At 45.9% G+C, this 24,742-nt stretch overlaps 1 protein-coding gene and 1 long non-coding RNA gene across 9 annotated transcripts in view; one reads left to right on the top strand and one right to left on the bottom strand.

The window, feature by feature from the left end:
• The window catches only part of PALM2AKAP2 (PALM2 and AKAP2 fusion), a 406,552-nt gene that overhangs the window by 237,357 nt on the left and 144,453 nt on the right, over positions 1–24,742 (top strand). The window lies entirely within an intron of this gene.
• The window catches only part of LOC123479697 (uncharacterized), a 29,707-nt gene continuing 14,676 nt past the window's right edge, over positions 9,712–24,742 (bottom strand). For 2 of the 3 annotated variants that reach the window (XR_008426550.1, XR_006655395.2), the window contains one exon: positions 12,549–15,321. This is a non-coding gene — a long non-coding RNA (uncharacterized lncRNA). Of the gene's footprint in view, positions 9,951–12,548; positions 15,322–24,742 lie in introns of those variants that run through there. The other variant, XR_011651115.1, reaches the window with a different exon arrangement.

The raw sequence follows: 24,742 nt of genomic DNA, 5'->3' as shown, positions 1-24,742 counted from the left end.
GAGAATCAATTACGAAGCTGCAAGACCATAGCTCTTGTGAGCTAAGAGTTACTTGGGCTTTCTTTTAAAATCATAACATTAGTTCCCTTTTAAATGGAAAGAGGAGAAAGAGGGAAAGAAGGAATATTTCACTTGTTTATAAATACATTTTCAGTGGCATTGAATTAAAGATCCTTTAATGGCAAAATGATAAAGTTTAATCTTATATATCCTGAAAAATCATGGTGACTTGTATATCCTTGACTTTTTTTTTTCTTTTGGTTTGATGTGTAATAGGATAAACTACATGGAATTTTTTTTTTTTAGCTGTACCTCTTTTACCCATCAGTATATGAATTCCTTATATAAGCAAACATTAGCTGGCTCTAACAGTGATTTGACAATGTCCAGTGATGTCACTTAATATTAGGAGTATAGAGGACGAGGGGCTAGGAATTCCCTTCTGGCCAAACCCAAAACATAGCTTCAAACAGTCTTCTGAGCAACCCACAATTATTCGAAGACTTTTGGGAAACTCAAACAAATTCTAGTGTTTATTTGATTTGACTTCCTCCTGAAATGTTGATAGACATGTATTGCTTCAAATTCCTGCCTAGTTACATCTTACTCCTGGTGATAAATGTGTCTTTCCTATATGCAAATGTAATATTTTATTTTGGGTAGGGCCAAGTTTTTATCAAAGGGGGGAAACTGTATGTCTAGAGATATGATGTCTCTGGAGCAAAACATTGAGGCCAAGTGTGGAAACAGCTTATTTCTCTTCCCTTCTGCAGAAGTTCATTTCAAAGGACCACAGGTCATTTATTTAATTCCAACAAACGAACAGGTAGCAAAAGAGGAGGAGGGGACATGGTGATAGAAGCAAAAATAGAACCACTAAACTGGCACTTTCTTTTTAAAAAGCATTAACCCTGTCAATTTGGAACACAGATGAACAGAAGGAGACTTGGGGTGGTGAACACACAGCACAATAGGCAGATGATGCATTACAGAATGGTATGCCCAAAACCTATAATTTTATTAGCCAATGTCACCCCCATAAATTCATTTAAAAATAAAAAATAAAAATAATAAGACACAGATGAACATAGACAAAGTATGCACAGAAGACTCTGTTTTTGTTTGTACTGAAGTCTAGAAGCTCAGCTGTCCCTGTCACTAGACCCCCTGTGGAGTGTAACTCACCCAAGTCCCAGTTCCTTGTGGGAAAATATTCTCAACTCCCTTACTGTTACTTCGTTGACAACAAATTCCAAGGCGAGCAGTTTTATGTTGAATTTTTGCAATATGCACACTTGTTATTGAAACCACAAATTCTCAGCATAGCTAAGACATAAGTGTCAGAAACTTTGTAAATGGGCAATCTTTTAGAAGCTCCTCAATTTTCTAAGCAAAGTATATAGAACTCCACTGATTAGGAGAGAACTGGAAAGACCTTTTGTCCTATCGAGTGATACCACCAGCAGGTACAGGGAGGTATATAGTGTATGTCCCAGAACAGCTCAAAGTCATGAGCAAGATGGGGGTCTTTGATTTCTGCTACCATTTTGCCTTCATTGTGTAGCCCCCTTCTGGTCTTCGCAGGAAAATTTTCCTGCATTTTCTAGGGGAAAAGAAACATACATCTTTTCCGAGGAGCACAGTGCACTTACGTGTCTGTGTTTTCATAGCTTCAGCAAACTCCATAATGAAATTCCCAGTCTAACAAAACCCGAAACACTTATAATCTGAATGCAGAAAAGGATAGAGTAAAGATTACATCCTGAGAGTTTCAAAGGGCAATTTCACTAGGGAATCCTTAGATCAGCCTTGCCCCTGACCCTTAATTTTTATAAGACTGAAATAGACCCCTGCCTCCCGCTCCACTCTAGTCCAACATAGGAAGGCCAGAACTGTAGCGAAAAAAAAAAACAAAAAACCCAAAAAACAAACAAAAAACCCCCCCCAAAACCAACAATAACCCTGCTTTCAATGTGAAAATACAATGTCATTTTGGGGGACCACAGACTTTCTGCATCTAAGATCTGGACAGCCTTAACTTTTGTAAAACACAGTTTTTCAATGCTCTCTTTTACAAAGCGGGAAAACAACATGTTTCCTGAAATTAATGACTTTTTTATATTTTGTGACTATTTTCTAAGTTTCTACAGGTTGAGGTGTGAATGGTCATCTTCTCCCCATAATGCCTCTTACTCATCACCTGGGGCTCTTTTGGGCAAGTCACTGCATTTTTATCACAAGTGTATCTCATGAACCACAAAATTCTCCCTAGACTTCAGGCAGTCCTAGAGTGAGAGAGCAGAAATACAGAAAAAAGAGAATTACAGGGTGGCTTTCTTTTTACTTTCCTATGGTTAATGTACTGTATGGTATATATGTTTACAGAATGTATCTGCCTTGTGATGTTAACAAAATGAATGACAAAAAAAAAAAAAAAGAGTTCTGATGTGCCATTCGAAAGTTTGCCTTAGCGTCGCTGTTTATGTTCTCCTTTTCTGTCCTTTTCTTAAAAATGCAGGTTGTATTCCAAAGCTGTATTAACACAACATTCTCTCCCCGGCCCCTGCCCAGCCCTCTTCAGAGCTGTGAATTTTACCACGGGAGCCTTGAGGCAGAACCTTGACGGTCTGGCCCAGGGGGAATAAAGTAGGCATAGCTTGGGGGTTGCCTTGGCCTGTCCGGCAACCAGACACATTCTGTGTTCTCATCTTGGCCTGCCGTATCACACTCTGACATTCCTGGGGCGGACCACGTGACCTGCAGCCCTTCCCACTGTGAAGGAAGTGAACTTGTGGAGCCCCCTCTCTGGGTCTGGGAGCATATTTTTAAGCATAATTGGCATAGTTTGAAAAAGCAAGATAGATGGACTCAAATGATGTGATTGAGTCATTACTGATGGGTGTGCCCATTCGTTATAGTCTAAGACTTGTAGCAAGATGTGGGTGGGAGTGAGGAGTGGCGATAGAAATGGAATAGTTTACATTTATGTATTTTTTTAAGGAAAATATTTTTATAATGAAATCTATATGCATTCTGAAGCTTGAGTTTGAAAACTCCCTTGATTGACTGAGTTATTTCTCCATTCCATTAAGGTAGCTTTCTGGTGAGTTCTGTAGTACTAGCCCAGACCTTGGGGGGCATGACAAAGGTCCGTGACCTGCCCTTGTACCTCCACAGCATGAAGCCCAGATTTTCCAAACAGACCTAGTTGGTAAAATCAAACTTCCTGTAACTGTCGTCAGAGAAACTGTGCTATACTGGTCAGCACTTCTCTGGGCTCCGTCTTTAATAATAAACACATGATGATCTTTTGGAAGGAGGTAGCTCTTTTCAATGTAAGCCACGCCCAGCAATGATCAAAGTCCAACTCTTCCACATATTTAAGGAGCAATTTTGAGGTTGAGGGACCACTCACTATGGTGCATTTGAGTCACAGATGTGAAATGGCGAGTCAGAAGCATCTGACTCTCCAGTCTACACATAAATGTGTGAATCAACAATATAAAGCTCACCAGGCATTCTAGGCCTTGTAAATTTGAACAGGGCTGCATCGTATCTCCAGCGCTAAGTAGAGTCGAGAAAAAATTGTCTTTATCCATCCACAAAGATGATTCTAAATTTTTAGAATGCTTGGATTCCACCCCCACCCCTCCCCCCCACCCCCGCAATTTTTTACCAAATTCCTGAGTTCTCATCACAAGCACGCTCAGTTTTGTGAAGATCTTTGCCCACACCCATTCCTCTGGCTGACGGCGGGACCAGCCTCAGCCTGCTCAGCCCTCCTGTTAGACTCTCTTCCCAGGCGACGTCCTCTCCCAGGATGGGCCCTATTTCTATCAGCCTAAAAGACTAAGATCCCTTCTCCAATAAGGCAAAGTCATAGACACTCTTTCCATTTCGGGAAAAGGAACCCTTTGGATTCCCGTGCAAATCGTCTTAGTTCCTTTGTTACCACAATCCCTCTGGCAGGCTCAACTCAAGCCCAGCTGTGAACATCAGTGTCATGGAGACAATTTCCAAAAATGACAGAACTATGCAACTGCCTGAAGGTGCTACAGGAGAGCCAGTTTACTCTAGTTTCTTATTCCTACGGGAACCTCTTGGTGGGCATGGTAGGGAGCCACCGGCCCCTTGGTTTTGCAATGACAAGTCTTTATCTATAGAGAGGCCACCGGGCAATGCCTGATGAGAGCTATTCTGTGCTCCAACTCCCAATTTTGTGAATTCCTATCCTGGCAAGAGGAAAGAGTTCTATCCTGTGTGGGGTTCAGAAACATGCTTTCCTTCTCTCAAGCTCCTGACTTAGTAGAGTTAAAATCATACAGGGGATCCAGAAAATGTTGTGTGTGATGCAGCTTTTCAGTGAATGTAGGTGTTGATGGAATTTTCAGCTTTAGCAGCTCACTCGGGGTGAGTGATATCTCTGTAAATATATCCATTTTGTGGTTGGTTGGGGGGGCGGGGCAGGGGCCTGTCGTGCTTACTCTGAATTAGACTTGCCGGGCTAGCTGCTGTACTTTGTAACCTGAAGTGTACTTTGACTGTTCTCTTTCCTTCAGATGAAACAAAAACAAAAACCAACTTCAGAAATAACACTGCCAGCAACAGCCGATGCTGTACTTGTAGCTTCTCTCTGTTCCTCTGTACAGTATTAATAGACAATAAACTGCCTTTTCACTGCATCTACCTCTGCGTGTCTGTGCCCCGGTTCTTTCCCTGCTCACCTGCCCCGAGTGCAAGCCCGGCCAGACCACGTTGGGAGTGCCTTCAACCTCTCACTAAAAACCTAAACGCTAATCAAACTTGAACGTACTTCAGAATCACCTGGGGGTACCTGCTGAGGCTGTGGAAGTTCAATCACACCTCTGGAACTCAGTTTCAGATTCCTAGGTCAGGGCCTAGTGACCTGTATTTTTAATGCCGTCTCCAGGTGATTCTGATCCATGTGGTACCTGGCCCATCCATGGGTTTGGGTGTCCCCCAGAGGGAATCCTGTGGCCTGCCTGTTCCAGTTGGTTTCCACACTAACTAATATGATCTCCCAATACATCCTTTCTGTCACCTGCTCTTACACATCTTTCTCCACACCTGTCGTCCGTTTTCTCGTTCCTTGCGAGCCCCCAGCAGCGGCACTGACTGGGATTTCATGGGTGAAACTCAGGCTACCCCTGAGGTTAAGCGTTCCTCCAGTGTGGCTTCTAAACATCTGAATGCACACGAGGACCTTGTTCCTCTTCTCTACTGCTATTTCCTCTTCACCTAGAACAAGGCCAGCAAACTTTTCCTGTAAATGGCCAGGTAGTATATATTCTGGGGCTTCGTGAGCCAGATGATTTCTGTCCCACAACTACTCAGCTACTAGAAAGCAGCTATACGCTATACGCAAGTGAATGACTATGGCTGGGTTCCAATGAACTTTATTTATTAAACAGCCTTTGGGTGGATTAGGCCTGCAGGCTTGTGGTGTGCTGACCCCTGGCCTCCAACAGGCCTGGCACATTGTAGGTAGTCACTAAAAAGTTTAAAAGTTATTGCGTGAAAGAATGAACAAAGGACAGATGTGATGTCCCCTGTAAAAATGTCACAGAAAGTCATTGTCTTTGAGGATGTGGGGTAAATGAAATCACCTGAGGAATGCTTACATGTTTGGGTTCCATGGTGGATTTTTTTTTTTTATGTCTTTGTGCATGGAGGGAACTGGAAAGATTGAGACTTGAAAGGTGCCTTAGAGACTGCTCAAACTGCCAAGCTGATACTAGTAAGGATTTCAGCCAGTACAAAGTTGGGAAGTACAAGGACATCTTGTCCTGGTCAGAAGTGCTGGGGGTACCAGAACTGGGGTCTCTGGGCTTCTAAGCACCTAGTCCAGTGTCTGTGGAACTGGGTTTTGTCTGGTCCATCCTCTACAGTGAGTGGCAGAGCTTTCTTTAGTTATTCTCTTTGTTAATAGAAATAGTCTTTATTGTGTGGGCATGCAGACTGGAACATGATAGCACGTTACACACCCCGCAACTCTAGAGCGTATCAACACTGACACACCAAGGAGCCTATAAAAAGCTGCGTGCTCACATCCTTCCCCAGAGTTATTGTGGAGTCAAAAGAAATTATATTCATGCAAAGCACTTGGTAAGCTGGAAGTGGATAGCAGATGTTAGTCTACTTGTGATGAGAATGTGTCCACCCCTCTACCAAAGGTCTCAACTTTCCCAACTGGAATGATTATAGATTGTTGAGGTGTGTTTCAGAACCCGTATAAAAAGGGAAGCTGTTTTTCCCTCTTGTGGGTTGGTGACTGCTTGTATTACATCGAACCATATGAAATTGCCACATTATAGACCAATAACATTGACAGTTTCATGTAATTCAACATGATAATTTAATTCCAGGTTTCATTTACTATCATGGAGGGCAAAAGCTTACATGATGAAAATCTAACTTTAGTAGCAGAAACTGAGATGATAAAACAAGAACTTTGGAAGGGCACATAGTTCAGTACTATCGATGCACAGCGAGGCATTTCCCCTGGGTGGGTAGGATTTCCTTTAGTGCTACGCCATCCCTATGAGGTAGACATTGCTATTATTCTTCTTTATACATGAGGAAACTGATCTACAGAAATAGAACCATGCCCAATGTAGCAAAGGTAAAAATTGGGCTCGGGGGAACAAGTTTCGAGCTCAGCTGTCTATATCCTTCTCCGCAGAAGGCTCTGTGTCGTGAAAGTGATGTGGGGATGCAACTCAGGCTGGATGCAGAAAGAATTGGATAACAGAACCATCTGTGGAAAACAAAAAAAGGCAAAATGGTACTAGTTCTTATTTTGTGCCTTTACCTGCTCAAGCAAATGCTCTGTAGTAACACCGCCCTCTAGAGGGTGGGAGGTGTTTCTGCAGCACTTCTCAAAGGAGAAGCAGAGGGTGAAATCACCCTTTGTTCTCTTATCTGTTAATTAGGAATCCTGTTTTTCTGTTGATAATGTTTCCTTCCTCATTCATAAAAAAGATAAACAAAATTGCCCTTTAGAGGAGACATGTTCTCCCATTCGCCATCACCGCCACCAGTTCCTGTTGTCTGATTCCTGGCCGGCTTCCTCTGTTTAGACCGCCTGCCTGGGCCCTGTTGGCGTTGAGTGTACGGCTCGTGATCTACCGTAACCCACGCATTCTATGGCCGGGTCAGATGAGTCCACAGTGGGATGAGATCTGTCCATAACAAGATAATACTGGAGCCAGAACTAGAGATGATGTGTCTTCAACTACTTTGGAAGAATGAGGCTTGGCACTGTGTTTGGATTTGAAGCGGACAGAAGCATTTTAAATTATGATCAGGCTGTAAGCAGACAGCCGATATCAGAATCTGGTGCTTTTCCTTTTTAACAGAAGAACCTATGCGACTTGTACAATGAGAGATTATCACAGGCTGGTGAGATCACTTCAAACTTAAGACAAAAAACCCTTTTTCTGCAACAATTTATAGTGTATCGATTATTCTACTCTATGTTCCTTAGGTAAAATGACCAATGTAATATTTTTAGAACTTTGTGGTATCATGTGCTTCGTGGTAAAATTTCATTCCTAGAAAAACAAACAAAAACTTTGTAGTCGATAATTGAATAGTTCTGGGCACTTCATATTTCTTCTTAGGCAAAATAACAAAAGGCAAATCTCCAATGTACTTGAATTTAGATGTGATCTTTTCTCCCCTCCAAATTCTCAGTCTTTTATTGGGCTCCTGAGGTCATGAGGTCACAGAATAGTAGTATTCTCTAACGTTCCCTTCCTGCTCTTACTAAAAATAATCATCTGCAGGAAGTTGGACCATTCAAAGAACTGATGAAACAGGAATCTTTATTCCCAAAGCTTGTCATCTAAAACCAATGTGGTCTAGTATTTCTGGTGTTTTCTTTTTAAAAAATTGTTAGCTAAGCTAATCAAATTCAAGATGACAATTATATTTTTATTCCCAGGTAACTGAGTATTGAAAACACGAGCAGTGGATCTACTCTTTTCAGGCCAGGGTTTGTAGGTCAGCTCAAGGACAACCTGAACATCAGGCCAATTCTGCAGGGAGTGAGAATCGTCCATACTATCAGAAGATGTCTCAAATTTCCTTTCTTAAAGGGCTTATTTCAAGCCAGAGTACACAGACAGGTTTAGTAGTGTCTTCTTTCCCTGAATTCTGACCACATCCTGACTACACTCAGAGACTCTGTTGAGGTTCTGTCACATACCTCTGCTCTGTTCTTCCTAAACCTTGACTTTGGGGTATCCCCTTGATTAGTTTTGTCCTGTGTGTATACCACCTGTGGACCATTGTTTGATATTTTAACCACTTCTTTGTCTTAAAGTTACTTAAAAATAACTTTGTAGTCCTATCTTCAATAGGTAGCACACACCATAAAAGTAACTGTCAATGTAAATATAAATTGCTCTGGCCGGTGTGGCTCAGTTGATTGGAGCATTGTCCCATATACCAAAAGGTTGCCAGTTTGATTCCCAGTTAAGGCAAATGCCTAGGTTGCAGGTTCGATCCCCGGTCGGGGCATGTGTGGAAGGCAATCAATTTTATCATTGTTTCTCTCTCTCTCTCTCTGTCACTCTCCCCCTCCTCCTCTCTCTCTCCAAAGAGGATAAAATAAACCTTAAAAAATAAAAAATTAGTTTAAATCAACATTATTATTCATTTCCAGCTGTGTGCAATTGTCTAAAAATATATACAGTTACCTGGACCAGCTCTTTCATTGTTAAAGGAGGGTACAGCAGGGTTAGAGAAATGTCAAACATATACCTCTGTCTCTCTAATATAATCAGATGGAATGAAACAGAATCAACATGGGAATAACTTTCTCACTATGTGATTCAGTGTTTTAATGCCATGCCCACTTACCCCTAAAACTTGGGAAACTCTGCCCTGCCTCATTGTATCCCCTTAAAAGCCCCAGTTCCTCATTTTGAAGATTAGGGTGAGATACACAAAGTGACTTATTCAAAGCAACAGGAAGTAAGAGCGGAACTCAGAGCTGGGATTCAACCCAGTTCGGGGTGACTTCACATTGTTTCTGTTACACCAGGTGCCCGTCCCGCTGTTCCTGTTATAAGGAATGAATCAGATGCATCAGCAGCAAACTTCCAACTCTCCACTAAAGATCCTCAGCATTTAAACAAACAAAAGTAACAGCTGTTCCAGCTAGAGCTGCCTCTGCCATAAGCAGTTTTTCACTGACGGAGGCCAGATCTAATTGGGCTTCTGTCTTACTTGAGCAAAGTAAATTACAGGATCAGTTGAGAGTTTCCAGATAGAGGGGGAATGTGATGTAATATGCAAGCACCTGGTGGGCTCAAGGGCGGGTCCATTGTGAAACACTCCTGCCTTCAGCTTCAGTACATCTTCTGAGCTTTAGCGAGCTGGCTCCTGCTTAGAAGACTTGGTGGTTAACTCTTGAAGAGTCGGGATTTAGTCAATGCAAACTGCAAAACTGGCTCAGCACTAAAGACTAACCAGGTTTAATGGGAAAGGAATAGCTCAGGGGCATCTCAACTTCTCTTCACTCTTCCCTTCTTTCTCTTCTCTGTACTTTTTGATTGAATGAGCCTATTTTTCACATGCAATATACTCACACCTATAGGATGAGCTGAACTTCCCAAAAAGTCCAAGAATTCTCCTAGGAAGCACCATGCAATGTAGCTCTCTGGTTCTCTCTCTCTCTCTCTTTTTTTTTTTTTTGCTTGCTGCACATTAGAATCTAGGACATTTCCTTAAAAATATAATTATACTAGGGCCCCACCCCAGAGATCCTGATTTAATTGGTGTGGGTGAGGCCTGGGGCATGTATTAAATGGCTCCAAGTGATTCCAGTGGGCAGCTAGGGTTGCAAACAACAGCAGGGAAGAGCGGAGAGTAGGCAGGCGTGGTCCAGGGGAGATGTCCAGGCTGGAATCCTTGTCTCAACTCTGCAAACAAACAAAACAATAAGTAGGCTTTGGAGTCAGGACCAAAGTCAAATCCCAACTCTGTCACTCCAGGTGGGTAGTCTTGGACAATTGGTTTCAACTCATCAAACCTTAGTTTCCTCGTCCGTGTAATGAGGCTAATGCTTATCATGTAGGATTTCTATTAGGAATGTTTTAAAGGCTTTACTCTTTGCCTTCCCTTTGTCCTTTATTTCTCCTTACCAAAGAAAAGAGTTTGAGGCATTTACTTAAAAATGCAGCAGGAAAAAATAGAGAGAGAAATCAGGTCAAGAGAAAAATAGGATGAAACCAGAGGACTCGGACTAGCATAGATTTTTGAATGTTTATTTCTCTCCTTTGTTTGGGTGACTCAGTTTGTAAAATGTACAGCGTGATACTACTTTATCAACCAAACCACTGAACTCTAAGTTCTTGGGTGTGTTTTGAAAACTACAGCTTTGTTCTGAAAGCAAATTGTCCAGCTATTTTTTCTGCTCCTTCACCCTAAATCAAAAAACTCCCCCTGACCATGGCAAATAAGTCTGAGGCCACAGAGGTTTCTCCCAGGTGCTGCAGATTCAGTGCTTTAGTGAACGGCGTGTTCAGGCCCTAAGATTAACTCATCCACAGGCTTGCAATCCAGATTTGCATTAGAAGAGAAAGTGTCTCCCAGTTCACTTTTGCTTTACACAGGATGTCATTTCTCCACCTGTTTCTGGCCATTGTCATGACTCTGGCATTAATAGAGATCACACATAACAACAAATTGTGGGATCCTTATGGAGGTAGATCCCCATCTGTTCTAGAAAAAGTGTTTATTTGTAAAATCAGAATTCTTGGGAAAACAGTATTAAGGTCCTAGACATGTGCTCTTGGACATGGAACTTAACTTCTCTGAGCTCTCACTTTCCTCGACTATGAATTGGAACTAACCATCCTTACCGTAGATTTGTTTTGAGAATAAAATGTTAAATGCTTTGTGCACAAAAGAACTGAAAGCAGGGGGGCATAGCAGCCTTAGTCCCAGGGGCCAAAAGGTGGAAACAACCGAAGTGTCCATCAGCAGATGAGTGAACAAACAAGGTGTGGTCTGTCCCTGCAATGGAATATTGCTCATCCCTGGGAAGGAATGAAATTCTGATGATGCCACAACATGGATGGACCTTGAAAACATTTAAGTTAAGCAAGCCAGAGACAGAAGGGTAAATGTGACTCCACTTATGTGAGGTAGCAAGACCAGACAAATTCCTGGATAGAAAGTAGATCAGAAGTTACCAGGAGCTGGAGGAAGGGAGGATCAGGAGGTGTTGGTTAATGGGTATAGAGTTTCAGTTTGGGAAGATGGAAAAGTTCTGGAGGTGGATAGTGGTGATGTTTGTAGGACGTTGTGAATGTACTTACTGCCGCTGAACTGTGCACTTAGAAATGATCAAAGTGGTAAATTTTATGCTATGAATATTGTAGCACAATAAAGATAAATGCCTCATTCAGTAATTGGCCATTAAAGATACCCCCAAAGAGAGGGGTGGGGGCGGGAGAGAGCGCGCGCATAAGTGCATGCTAAAAGGAGGTATCAGGAGACTCCTATGTGTTAATTGAGTTCAGGAGTGGGAGTTCAGACTTTATAAACAATCAAGGGAGAATTTCCCAGTGAGGTGGGATTTGAGGTGGGGTTTGTAAGATGAGGAGACCAGGCGAGGAAGGAGGCAAACCCAGGAAGGAGGATAAGGGTAAGCAAACTGGGAAGCTGTGGCGTGTTGTCATGGAGGCGGGGTGATGATCTTGTGTCCTGTTCTGTTTTCTGTTGGAGACCAGAGGTGGCACCAGGTGTCAAGGGCCTTGGAGCCCAAGCTGACATGGTGAGATGCCAGGCAGAGCACAGGCACTGAAGATCTTTGGGCAGGGCGGGTGGTAGGAGCAATGTTTGCAGAAAGATCAACCTGGGCACAGTGTAAAATGGACTGGCGTGCTGGGACTCGAGGCACTGCAGGACAGCCAGGAGTCTGTCCTTGTGGGGGGAGTCCCGGCTGAAGTAGGATGGTGACTGTGCAAAAGAAAGGGAGAGAGGAGCTGGAGACAGATTTCAAAGACTTAAGATACGGGAAGGTTGGGGGATCCGGGTAGGGGACAGGAAGAGGAGGCAGAGTGTTTTTTGTTTAGAAAAAGAACAGCCCAGCCCCGGGGCCAGGCACTCTGCATTCAGGTACCTGCTCTGTTGCTCATGAATTGTGACCTTGTGTTAAGTTACCTCAGCTTTCTGTCCTCAATTTCCTCATCTGTAACATACGGATGAATGAATGATACAGTAGCACCTCTTACACAAAGCTGTTAGGGAGGTTAATGAGGTCATGTTTGTAAAGTAATTAAAAAAATAGTGTTCAGCACAGAATAGATGCTTCCTATTATTATCTGTTAAATCTAAGTGGTAGGCAGGTTAGAGTTAGGGTCTCTGACATTATTATTATTTTTTAATTCTCTCTGACTCTTGGTATGGTCAGACTTATTTTTTATTTTCTATTTTATTTTATTGAGGTTTAAGTGACAAACAACATTGTGTTAATTTCAGGTGTACAACATAATGATTTGATATATGTGTGTATTGTGAAATGATCACCACAATAAGTCTAGTTAACATCTGTCACTACATATTGTTACAAACTTTTTCTTGTGATGAAAACTTTAAAGATTTCCTCTCTTAGCAACTTTCGAATATGCGATACAGTTTTATTAACTATAGTTGCCAAGCTGTACATTGTTTCCCTGTGCCATCTCTTCTATAACTGGAAGTTTATACCTTTATGTTATTTTTATTTGAATTTTGTAAGCGCTGCATTAAAATAACGTACTTTTAAAAAGATACTGCAGAGCTGTGCTTCTAAAACTTTAACTTGTATGGGAAACATTCGGCCGTCTTGTGAGAATGCAGGTTTGGGTTCAGTGGGTCTGAGTGGGGGCCCAAGCTCTGCATTTCTAGCAAGATTCCAGGTCACCTGACGCTGCCGGTCTGCTGTCCTCTGCGTGATTAGCCAGGGTGTGGAGGAGCGGAGGTCCACCTGTGTTTCCAGGACAGGGTGCTGCTCTGTTACAACAAATCAGCCAAACCAAGTAGCGTAACAAAACAACGATTTCTTATTGTTGCTGTTGTCGTTATTGTTACCTCTCACACTTCAGCTAGGCAGTTCTTCCTGGGTTTCTCTCTTGAATTGGTCACCAGGCAGCAGCCAGGGCTGAGTCAGCTTGTGTGTGGTAGTTGGTGCTGCTGTCCACGGGGACCTTCCCTGGGGCTACCAGCCAGAATATCTCCCCATGGCCTCTCCAAGTGTCCCAAGAGAAAGCCAGCTAGGAGTGCCACCTTTTCTAGCCTCACCTCCACAGTCTCTCCATGTGACTTTTGCATATTCTTTTTTTTTTTAAGACTTTATTTATTTTTAGAGAGAGGAGAAAGGAGGGAGAAGGAGAAGGAGAGAAACTTTGATTTGTGAGAGAAACATTGATTGGTTGCCTCTCTCATGCCCCCAGATGGGGACCTGGCCTGCAACCCAGGCATGTGCACTGACTGGGAATTGAACCAGCGACCCTTCGGTCCGCAGTCCAGCACTCAATCTACTGAGCCACACAAGCCAGGGCTTGACTTCTGCATATTCTATCTCGTAGATGTGACTTGGGGTCTAATAATGCACAGCTCTGTGGCTATAGTTAACCATACTGTAATATAAACTTGAAACTGCTCAGGGTCTAGATCTTAATACTCTCACCACAGAAAAAAAAAGAAGAAGAAAAAATATAATGACCCAGTAAGTACTTTTGAATGAAAAGTAACTATGCCACTGATCTAGTGTACTGGTCTAGTAATTCCCCCACATCATTATACCTTCTGCCTCAGTTTCCATGTCTTGTAAGACAGGTTGTTTTTTTTTCCCCTGGAGACCTGCAGGTGACTAGAGGGCACCTACGTGAGCGAGCCCAGCAGAGTGTCTGCGACTAACAGTTGCTGGTCGGCTGCTGTTGAATAAGAGCTGCGGGGAAGGGGGTAGCCTATTTCATGCCACGGAGGAGCGTGTCGTCTTCACAACATACAACACGTGGCGGGAGACCAGTAACTGTTTTGAGTGATTAGGCCAAAAGACTGTATGTCTAAACATCAAAACATGACCGACACGAGCGTCAAAATAAACCAAGACGTGTTTTACTGAGGCCAGCCTATGGACAAGGGACGGACACTTAGACTGTGTCTGGAAGAGGGAAGTGGCAGAGAGTGGCAGGCGTGCCTTGAAGCCAACCCAGGGTCTTGCTTCAGGAAGTTCTGACCGGGCCGGAAAGCCGGCCTGGCTTGTTCGCACTCGCAGTTCGGAGGTGGTGTGGTTGGGCCGCACGGGGTTTCTCTCCGGCAGGCAGGAGGGCATGTGAGTACCTGGGTGGGGGTCTGTCTCAACCACTAGACAATAAGCATCACAAAAGCAGCCAGGTACCTTTTTCTCTGCAGCGGCCCCAGTGTGATAGTTGAGCCCGGTGCTTGGCACACAAAAGGGACATGATACGTCTCTATGGGATGGATGCATGGATGGATGGATGAATTGGAAAGGGGTAGGGCTGAGGCTCTGGGGTCTGTTGTTCTGGAAACCTCTCTCTGGATTGTCTGCTTCATCACTGCTCCTGAGGGGAGGAACTCCTATGTTTTATCACAGGTCACTCTGGTCTGTGTTGCACCGTGGTCCCTGCGGGACCCAAGGCTGTGGGAGGCCTGGATCTCCTGGGAAACCTCCTTCTTGACTTCCCTTACGTGGAAACTGAAAACGGCATTTCAGGGGGAAATGAAAGTCAGCGGTGGCTATTTTGATGATAATGGTCTCTATTTCTACGTAGCTCTCTCCACTTCCTGTTTATAGCCTGAACACAGCAAAAGTGACCAAACCTCTAAGGGAAAGGTTTTCTCTGGGGGTTTCTAGCCGGATCAGCAACAGGAAAGAGGACTCTGCCAAGACAGAAGTCGGGCTTTCAGGCAACCCGTCAGGCTTGACCATGCCCCCGGTGGGCCGGGAAGTGTGGGTTTCTGAGCGAGCCTTCGGTTCCATCTGGCCTTCAGCATCCCCCACTCGTGTGCAGCTCCCAGTCCTCTAATCGAGGGGACTTCACGTGCAGTCAGGGAAGAGGGGTTGGGGAGGGGTGCCCCAGGAGTGCAGACGTGGCTTTCGGGCTGCCTGGGCAGCTGCGTTTCACTTTCAGGCACCCAGGAGGAAAGGCGGTTGGTCTATGGCAGGCCTTCTGTCTTCACGGGAAGAGTCAGCACGTCCTTTATTCACAGAACAGGAGCCCCAGATTTTCAGGGAGTGACCCTAGACCCAGTTCCTGTCCTGGCTGTAAACCTGTAGAGCTGGACACAGAGGGACACTTGGGGAATTAGAGGCTCGGAGGAAACAGTGACAGGAAAGCAACTGAACAGTTGTCGGGCTGCAAACTGCAAGGCTGTCTGATCTGACAGTTCTTCCCTGCACCCCCCCATACACACCACGCACACACACGCCCATAGAACACATGTGAACACACACACAACAGGCACTTGGATACAGGTGCACACACCACACACGTGTACACACACACACCCCTCCCAGATAGGCTCTGCGAAGATGGGGCATTTCAGCTCACACCTGAACCAGGAGAAAAGCGACCTTGCTGAGATTGTTTTAGGCAGAAGGGACGGTAATGGCAAAGGCTCAGCAGCACCACAGGTGGAGTCTCCGCCAAAGAGTCCAACTCACAGCTTCCTGATACCCTACACCTCCTCACTTGGGGACCGTGAGCCCTCCTGCTCTGTCCTAATCCTCCAGCATCTTTCTCATTCACTGCAACTCCTCAATTCATTCCCTAAGGGTGGTGGGTATAACTATTGTTCCACAAACTCACGTGCAAGAAATACCTCTTTATTGTCTCTCAGTGAAATGACTGTACATTGGAGTCTGAGCCCCAGTGCTGCGGCCTGGCAGGCGGTTCAGTCTCAGATGACCCTGGGACTGACTCTGTTGCACCCAGGCTTGTGCAAGGGTACTGTGGTCACCTGGGGGAGGCCCACCATCGCTGGCCCTCACTGGTCTGTCCTGAGAGTCCTGTGCTCTGAACCTCACAGCCCCTTCAGGGCTGAAGTCTGTGTGGCTTCTGAGCCGTGCTTGGGGACAAGATCCTTGGCAGCGTCTGGGAGCCCCTGGACTCAGATCGGTTTCCCTACCTACAGGGTGACACGGCGCTCCCACACCTCTCCTTCCTGCTCTCCCGGCCCCGCCCTCCCACCAGGAGCAGCCTGGCTGGCCTCTCCCCGCTGTAGCTCCTGGAGGAAAGTGTAGCCCACCCCAGGAGGCCTCGCGAGATTCCTTTAATGAATTTTGGCTTTTGCAAAAGACCTGAAGGCCCACGACCAAAAGCAACTTAGGTCACAACCCCTCCTGTCCCCAAGCAAGAGTGCACACCACCCACCCACCCGCTAGGAATGGAAAGGAGGGTGACATGTAGGAAGCACCCACACAGATGTTTCCTGGCCCTTGCCATTAGGGTCTCTCTGTTCTCAGGGACACAATCCACCCAGGCTGGGAGCTTGGACTCCCTGAGAACAATGCTATGGGGAAGGATCAGATTTTATTTTCTTCTTCTTAAATTTCCAATTCATTCCAGAACAATACTTTTATAAAGTGAATTATTAGAAAGACGAAATAAAAAAAAGAGAATGCAGGTACCAATTTTGTATTAGGTTCAACAAATTGCTCTAAAATAAGGGTGTCAAACTCATGTTCACTGGGGGCCACATCAGCCTTGCGGTTGCCTTCAAAGGGCTGAATGTAATTTTAGGACTGTTTAAATGTAACTTCTTAACTCTAGGGGAAAGGAGCTCAGTGCTGCCGCCGGGTAGAAATAAGGTGCCGGGCCGGATAAAACAAGGTGGAGGGCCGGATTCGGCCAGCGGGCCTTGTGTTTGCCACCTGTGGTCTAAAAGTTTCTAAACATTGTCTCTCCATCTGTAGACACCTTGTCACAGTCAGGTAACCAGCTGGGGAGGGGCCCCGGTTGCCGGGCCACCCACTTTGAGCACTGCCTTAGAGCACTTGGGATGGGGGACAGGGTCTCCTCACTCTAAACTTGTGGAGCTTTGTGGGGTGTGGACTCTTCAAGGCGTCACCGTAGAAGCTAGAAGCAGAGCCAGTCATTCCCCTGTGAACTGTGAAACTAAAATTCAGCCTCCTTTACAACCGCTTCCGGTGCAGAGAGACGCGGCAGTGTCGGGGTCTGGAGCTTGCTTCTAAAGCCCGCTGCCTGGCGATGCATTCCAGCCCTGCCACCTACTGCCCTGACCCCTCAGTGTACCATCTGAACAATGGGGATAACAGCACTATCTCACAGGGCTGTTTAAAGACTGGATGAATGAATAAGTGGATATTCACACAGAGTCACGCCCGGCAGATAGTAAATGCCTGGCATTATTAATGTTTCCTTAAAATGCGGCTTTAGGAGGGCAGGGATTTTTATTCTCTGATGTTTCCCAAGTGCCTAGAACCAGGGCTGGCACGTAGTAGGTGCTCAATGACTATCTGTCCAGGGAATGAATCAACTTTCTAACGCATGCTGAGCTTCCGACAGGGGTGTTTATCTCGTCCTTCACTCTATGAAAAGGGAAGGTCTATTTGTCCTCCAGGCTGACCCCCTCACCCCCCCCACCCCCGCCACTTAGTGTCTATAATATGCTTTCCAAGCCCCAGCACATGCAGGAAAGACTTGAACTGCCCCTCAGGTGTGAGCCCTTCCTGGGCAGGGCGTTTAAGATTGGACTCAACATATAGTTTTACAAATTGTAAACAAGGTCTCAGGCAAGGGTTCATTTAGACCCCAAATCTGGTTCAACCTGTGTTTCTAGGCATGTGAAACGCCATGAGCTATAGCACCCCAGCAGGGGACTGTTTGCTGTGTCTCGAGCCTGCTCTTCCTCCAAGTGGCCTTTCTCAGGTCCCACCTGTTCAAAGATTACTGATTCTACCGACTCCCTGAATCTGTTGCTGGTAGTCAGTCAGAGTTCTGTCTTCCACATCCCATCATTCTCCCTTCCACCCTCCCTCTTTAGAAGGCCTTGTAATCTAGTTAACTCCTTGTATGTCTGTCCCTGTACAGAGGTGGGGCTCCTTAAGGACAAGGGGCATCGGTGCTCAATGCGGGGCTGGCACATACGTAAATGTTCACAGAGTTAAAGTTGTTGGTAGGACCCCACGGGCAAGTATAAGGTTAGCAGACCCCACTGTGGGCAGACGTGGGTGTTGATCAGAAGCGGAAACGAAAGCCCCATGTCAGCTGCCCCCAAACCACATTTCTCTTACCACTTCTTTAGTGTGGGCACTTTCTGGACAACCTGACAGTGTAGGAGGAACAGTGGCCCCAATCTGAAGGACTGTGCCAGTCCTCAGTCTGGAGCCAGAGACAGAAGGGACCAGATTGTGGGCGAAGGCAGCAGACAGTCCAGCATAGGGCTTAGTGATCTGACGTCGGGCACATCTAGCCTCCAATCCTGGCTTTGCTGCTGCCTGGCTGGATGACCTCCAGCATGTTTTCACTTCTCAAAGTCTTGGTTTCATCATCTGTGCAATGTGAGTAATGTTTGTGCCTCTCGTGCTAGGGGAATAGTGAAGGGGAAGCTGAGGGGCACGTCTGATCCCACTGCCAGTCTTTCAGACATGCCACAAAGATGCTAATCTTTGCAAATTCTGGCACAGAGTTGTGGGGAAAGGAGGTTCACAAACATCGTTGCCCGGACACCCTGTGCTCTTACTGTATTGCTGTATCTCACAGCACACACATGAGGATTGAACAAGCTTGACAAGCCCTGGCCGGTGTGGCTCAGTTGGTTGGAGTATCATCCCATACACCAAAAGGTTGAGGGTTCTATTCCTAGTCAGGGCACATACCTGGAGTTGAGGCACATATGGGAGGCAACTAATCGATGTTTCTCTCTCTCTCTCTCTCTACCCCCCTTCCTCCCCCACTCCACCCTCTCCCCCATCTCCCCCCTCCCTCCCTCCCTCTCTCCTTCTTCCCCTCTTCCCACTTCCTCTCTCTCTAAAATCAGTAAACATATTTTTAAATGGTTTGATAAACAGAAGCAAAAAGACGTAATCAATGTAAACTACTATTAGTGGGAGTGAATAATCCATGAAGAAAACTCTGGATGAGGTTTCTAAGTTACAGGCACTCCTATGCACTAATAGAACAGTTCACCTTTGCACCCCATCAAAAAAAACCCATTTCCCTCTTATGCCACAAAATGCCACCTTGAATTCATTCTAGTGATTGAATGTCACACCCAAAAAACAAAAAGCACTGGCACAGTTGACCTGGCAGAGGCCTTACAATATATGCATTCATTCCTCGGAGGCTCGCCAAGCCCCGGCCCTGTGACGCACTGTGTATCAGTCAGCTTTTCCCTCTAGTTGTTGATGCTGTAACAAACAAACCCAACAAAGGTTTCTTTCTCAGTCTCAGTGTATACTGGATGCGAGGTGGCTACTGCTCTGCGCCAGGTGTCTTCATTCCAGGATCCAGGGAGAAGGAGCAGCCTCTAGATGATATGCACCATTCTCATGGCAGAGAGAAAAAGGACTAGCAAAGCCATCCAGGGCCCTTTAAGTTCATGCTTGGATGTGGCATGTATAGCTTGTATTCCATTGGCCAAGGCAGGTCATGTGGCCCAGGGGCAACTGTGGAGTGGGGAAGTAGACTCCTCCCACAGAGCAGCACTGCCAGGTCTTCTGGCAATGAGTGGGGACATGAAATGCTCTTGTAGGGAAGGCAGAAAATTGGGAATAATAATGCAGTCCGCTAAAATTAGATACAGTCTGTATATCTAATTTTAGTCTCATAATAGCACTATGAGGTGGGTATTTTTATCCCCATTTTACAGAGTGGAAAACCAAGGCTTGGTTTGGCTAACTAACTTGTTGCCCAGGATGTAGCCAGCAAATGAACAGGGTTGTCTGACATGAAGCTGGTTCCAACGGTGCAAAACCAGCCTTAGCCTGGGCAGCAGCTTCTTTAAAACTCATTTTCATATAGATGTGGTCATTCAGTAGACATTGATTAAGTGCCTACTATGTGCCTGGCCCTGTGCTAGCACTGCAAACACGATGATGTGCAGGACACTGTTCCTGCCTCATGGAGGCTATAGCCCAGCAGAGGAGAGAGGCAGATAGGAAGCGTGTGAGGATGAGCGGGGTGCTTCCACGAGGGCCAGCAGGGCACAGCCAGTGAGAGCCCGTGACTGGAGCACATCCCTGATGACAGCTCAGAAGCTGAGAGCTGAGGGGCTGTGGCACCTGTCTCTTGTCAGGGCTCTGCCTGGCAGGGTGAGTGCCAATGACAGCTTCCTGTTCACAACTCAAAAAGGACTCACAGGAGCTCTATGCAGATGGGCAGGTGCCCAGCCCGTTGCTAACAGCCCTGCGGAGGCAGAAGCTATGGGCAGGATCCTGACATCATGTCTGCTCCCAAACCCTTACTGGGCCTCTCCTAAAACTTTGTCCCACCTGGTAAACTCTCAGAACCATGCAGGCCACGAAGACCTAGAGACTCCAACATCAGCCTCAGACAGAAAGGGAAATCCAGATTTGATCTGATTTTGAACCAGCTCAGTGACACAGGTTGCTCACTTACCGAAGACACCACTCTCACTTCCCCCAGTGGGTTTCCATTTTAAAGGCATGGTAATGAAAAGGAGAAGGAAAGAAATCCCCAGCAGCAGTTTGCAGAGTGGCCTACAATAATGAGAACAAGCCTTTTCTTGTCACAGCTGCCTCTGTACCAGAGCCTGGGACCAGCATGACAGCCTGTCTCTGCAGGTGGCCAACAACCTAGGAAGCAGTTGCCCCTCACACAGAGACGGCGTGTGTGCTGAAAATAGGCTGCCTCTTAGTGAGGTGGAGCCCCAGCAAAAAGCCAGCAGAGCCTCAGGCTGTCTCCGGTGGGAGGAGGAAGGCACCTGAAATGTGAGCCCACATGTCCCGTGGCAGAACCGTCTGGCCACACATCACATCTCCAAGGAAATGTTTTTCTAAAAAGGTGACTCTATTTTCAATTTGGCTGTGGACACACACAACCTTGAAAATTTCAGAAAATATCACAAAGCCAAATGTATGTTGTATGTATTGGGTTGGCCAAAAAATTCCAGGGTTTTTTCCTGTATGGTGGGTCTAGTAGCGCTTAGTTGTCTTTAACTTCATTAGAAACAATCATGTTAGATTGTATTGTGACAGCTGTCATATCAGCGTGCATTTTAAAAAACTTATCAAAGTTGGTGAATTTTTGTGCATCCATTTTAATATTGAAGATGGAAAAAATATCAAACATTTTTAGTGTATTATACTTCCTTATTTAAAGAAATGTAAAAAATGCAACTGAAACACAAAAAATTGTGTAGGATATGGAAAAGCTGCTGTGACTGATTGAACGTGACAAAAGTGGTTTGTGAAGTTTCTTGGTATTCCTGACATTTTGGCCAAATAATTCTCTGCTGTGGGGCTGTCTTATGCATTGGAAGGTGTTTAGCAGCACCCCTGGCCTCTACCCACTAAAAGCCAATAGTGGGACAGGAAAGAGGCAACATACTCAAAATAGCCAAATCAATAAAGTTATTGGTGAAAATGAAAAATGTGTCTTATATTTTACAGAAAAAATATAGCAAACTTTTTGGCCAACCCAATATGTATATAACATACACACACACACACACGTATGCATAGTATACATATATGTGCATACACATACAGGTATGTATATGAATATATAAAAATACTCTTCTTACCTTTTATTTTTATCTGAAAACTGCAGGTGGACACTGATGTGCTTTGAGTTTATACCTACTCCCTTTAAAAATTCTCTCTTGGTGTTCAGAAAGGAGCCCCTTCTGAGCTGACTGGGCCCTAGGCCACGGGCAGGAAGCCTGGCGAAAGTGCCCTCTGCTCTGGAGTCTCCTTGCAGACTCTAAGACACAGGGTGAAGCGAGGGAGAGACACCTGTCGCTGGGGAACCTGAGGGGCCTGTTTTCAGGGTAGACCGGGGAGGAGAAGCAGATTAAGCAATCATGTCCCATGCCCATGCCTCAGTAATCAAGACAAATAATATTCAATGCAGTATTTTTAAAAAATTAAATGAGCAGACTATGCCATATAACTCTTTATGCCATTTTACAGACGAGGAAACTAAGGCACGGAAAGGTGAAGATGCTTTTCTAAGATCAAATACTAGGAAGAGGCAGAGCCAGGGTTCGTGTCCAGGTAGTCTTTGATGGAAGATGCCTAGCAGAAGGAAGGAGGACTCAGCTCTGGGAAGCCATCCCAGAGGAGGTGACCTTGAGTAGAATGTTGAAGGATACGTAGAAGCTTGATAGGCAGAAAATATTCATACAGCCTGCAGCAGTGAGTGTTTTAGAAGAGCAAGTCTCTCTGGAGAGGTCGTCTCTAGCTTCCCTGGGCCCAGGCCCTGCTCTGGAATCAGAGCAGCAGCAAATAATACAAATAACCAGCATTTATTGAGTACTGACCCCATGTGCTGGGTACTGACCTGAATAGTTTATGTGTATTATGTTATTAAATCCTCAAATCAACTGTGAATGGCTACTACTATTCTTATTTCTGTTTTGCAGATGAAGAGTCCGAGGGTCAAAAGGGTTAAGTAACTTGCTGCAGGCTGCACAGATAGTAAGTGGCCACGCCACAGTGCAGACCCAGGGAACCCACAATGCACATCTCCAGTAGGCATTGTTCCTATCGTGGTCCGTGCAAGAGCCAACAACCTGGCACCAGAGCTGCACACTTAGCCAAAACACAGTGCCAGTGGTTCTCACACTTTGTCATGCATCAGAATTCTCTGGATGGCTTGTTAAAACAGATTTCTTTCCCCAACCCTCAGAGATTCTGATTCCATAGATCTGGGGCAGCGCTGAGAATTTGCATTTCTAACAAGTTCCCAAGGGGATGCTGACGCTGCTGGTGCAGGAACCAGACATTGAGAACTGCTGCACTACATTAGCTCTCGGCAACAAGAGTAAGCCCTGCTCTCCTAAGCTGGGCTGGGAAACCAGCATAGGTGGTAATGGAAAGAAAACACATCTTCTTTCTTGCTACACAGACCAGAATCAAGCGACTGCTGAGCCTTCCATCTTTTTTTTTTGTTTTCTTTTTTTTTTTTTAACTTCAGTTCCTTTCTTTGCTCTGATACTTGGCATTGAGCTTCTTGATTGTTCAGGCCCTTAGTATGGCTTTCTGCACATGTGGACTCTAATGACTTCCCCACATGCGGGTGTTTCTGCAGAACCAGGCAGCCCCACGTCCCACAACATCTGTTCTAAGTCTGAGGTGCTTCCTGGATTGACGCAGACACCACTGTCAGTGTGGGGAAGGAGGAGCATGACGATCACGTGTTTTCTTGTGGTTCTGGTGGCTCCCTGAGGGTCTAATTACAGCAAACGGTAACTCATTCCATGCATTAGTCCAGAGTGTTGGGGTTGCAAGTGCCAAAAGCCAGTTTGAAGGGCCCTGGGACTGACTTGCAGGAAGGGAGGGGGTGCAGCGGGGCTCCCAATGCTACTGTCCTCTGCTCTTCTTCCCCTGCCTCGGCCTCTTTCTGTCGGTATTGTCCTTTCAGGCAGGTGCTCTCTCTCCCCACAGCTGGAGACTTGGCTGCCATCCACTCTCAAGCGCTCTATTTGCAGTCCCACCTTGGAATAGGGACAAGGAGGCATGGTTGCTGGCTTCTGGAAAGAGGTCTGAGCGGCCTAGCTTGGATAGTTGTCCATCCCTAGACCAGAGCCTGGGACTGTTTCGGATGTGCACCCATGTTCAGGCTGGGATGAAGCGGGACAGGCTTTTTAGAGGATGTGAGATCCCCCTCAAACTATAAAGTTGGAACGAATGAAGGAATGTTTTTCAGAAAATAGTAGAGGAGATGCTGGACAGGAAAACAAGTCCACAGGTGTGTGGGTGAGGGAATGGGGGGATGCATACCTTCTCAAGATCAGGCACTATAGTAAATGGCAGCTATAGTAAATGGAGACAGGTAAGCAAGGACAGCCCCAGCTTTCCTGGAGGTCACCGTCTAGAAAGCAGGCTAAGGCATGCCATCGACGTCAGTGGAACTGGGTAGGAATTTTCTGTGGGTCCCAGAGGGAGGCAAGGCAAGGGTATCACACATGCTTTGAGAAAAGCCGAGTTCTTCTGGCCAGGCTGATGCATTCATTCACCCACCAGCCAGCTGCTGGGCATCTGCCGCCGGTTAAATAGCTTGCCTGCACTCAGTGATTTTAGTGAAGTGGAACGCCTTAAGGTGGCCTCTGGCCTTGTCCCCAGCCAGCCAGTCACTCACAAAGCTGTTTGTAAAGCTCCCTGAGAAGGAGCACCTATGTCTTAGCTAGTCACTGTCCCCACCCTCCTTACATGGTCGCTTGAGGACTTGCTTCCTATACCAGCCCAGACTGTCCCAGTCCACGGCTTCCATCGTCCCGGCAGGGTGCCCTCATGGAGAATGATCGGTCTGCCCTGTGGCCTCTCCGCGTCCTCCGGATCCTTGAGCGGAGATTCTTCCATCCCGTCCTGCTGTCCCCTTCGATTTCCTTGACGCTCTCCCCCAGACTCCTGTCTGTCTTAATCTGTGGCACCCAGGGCTTCTTTTAAATAAGTGGAGCGATCATTGCAAGTCTTCCCGAGTCACTTGGCTGTGTCACCGTGCACACGCTCGACTCCATTTCTCTGAGTGGTGAACAAGGGGCACCGAGGACA

This window comes from Desmodus rotundus, chromosome 1 (assembly GCF_022682495.2).
Source record: "Desmodus rotundus isolate HL8 chromosome 1, HLdesRot8A.1, whole genome shotgun sequence".
NCBI classification, from domain to species: Eukaryota; Metazoa; Chordata; class Mammalia; order Chiroptera; family Phyllostomidae; genus Desmodus; species Desmodus rotundus.
Note: the sequence above shows the minus strand (reverse complement) of the source record. Positions and strands in the feature narration are given on the sequence as shown.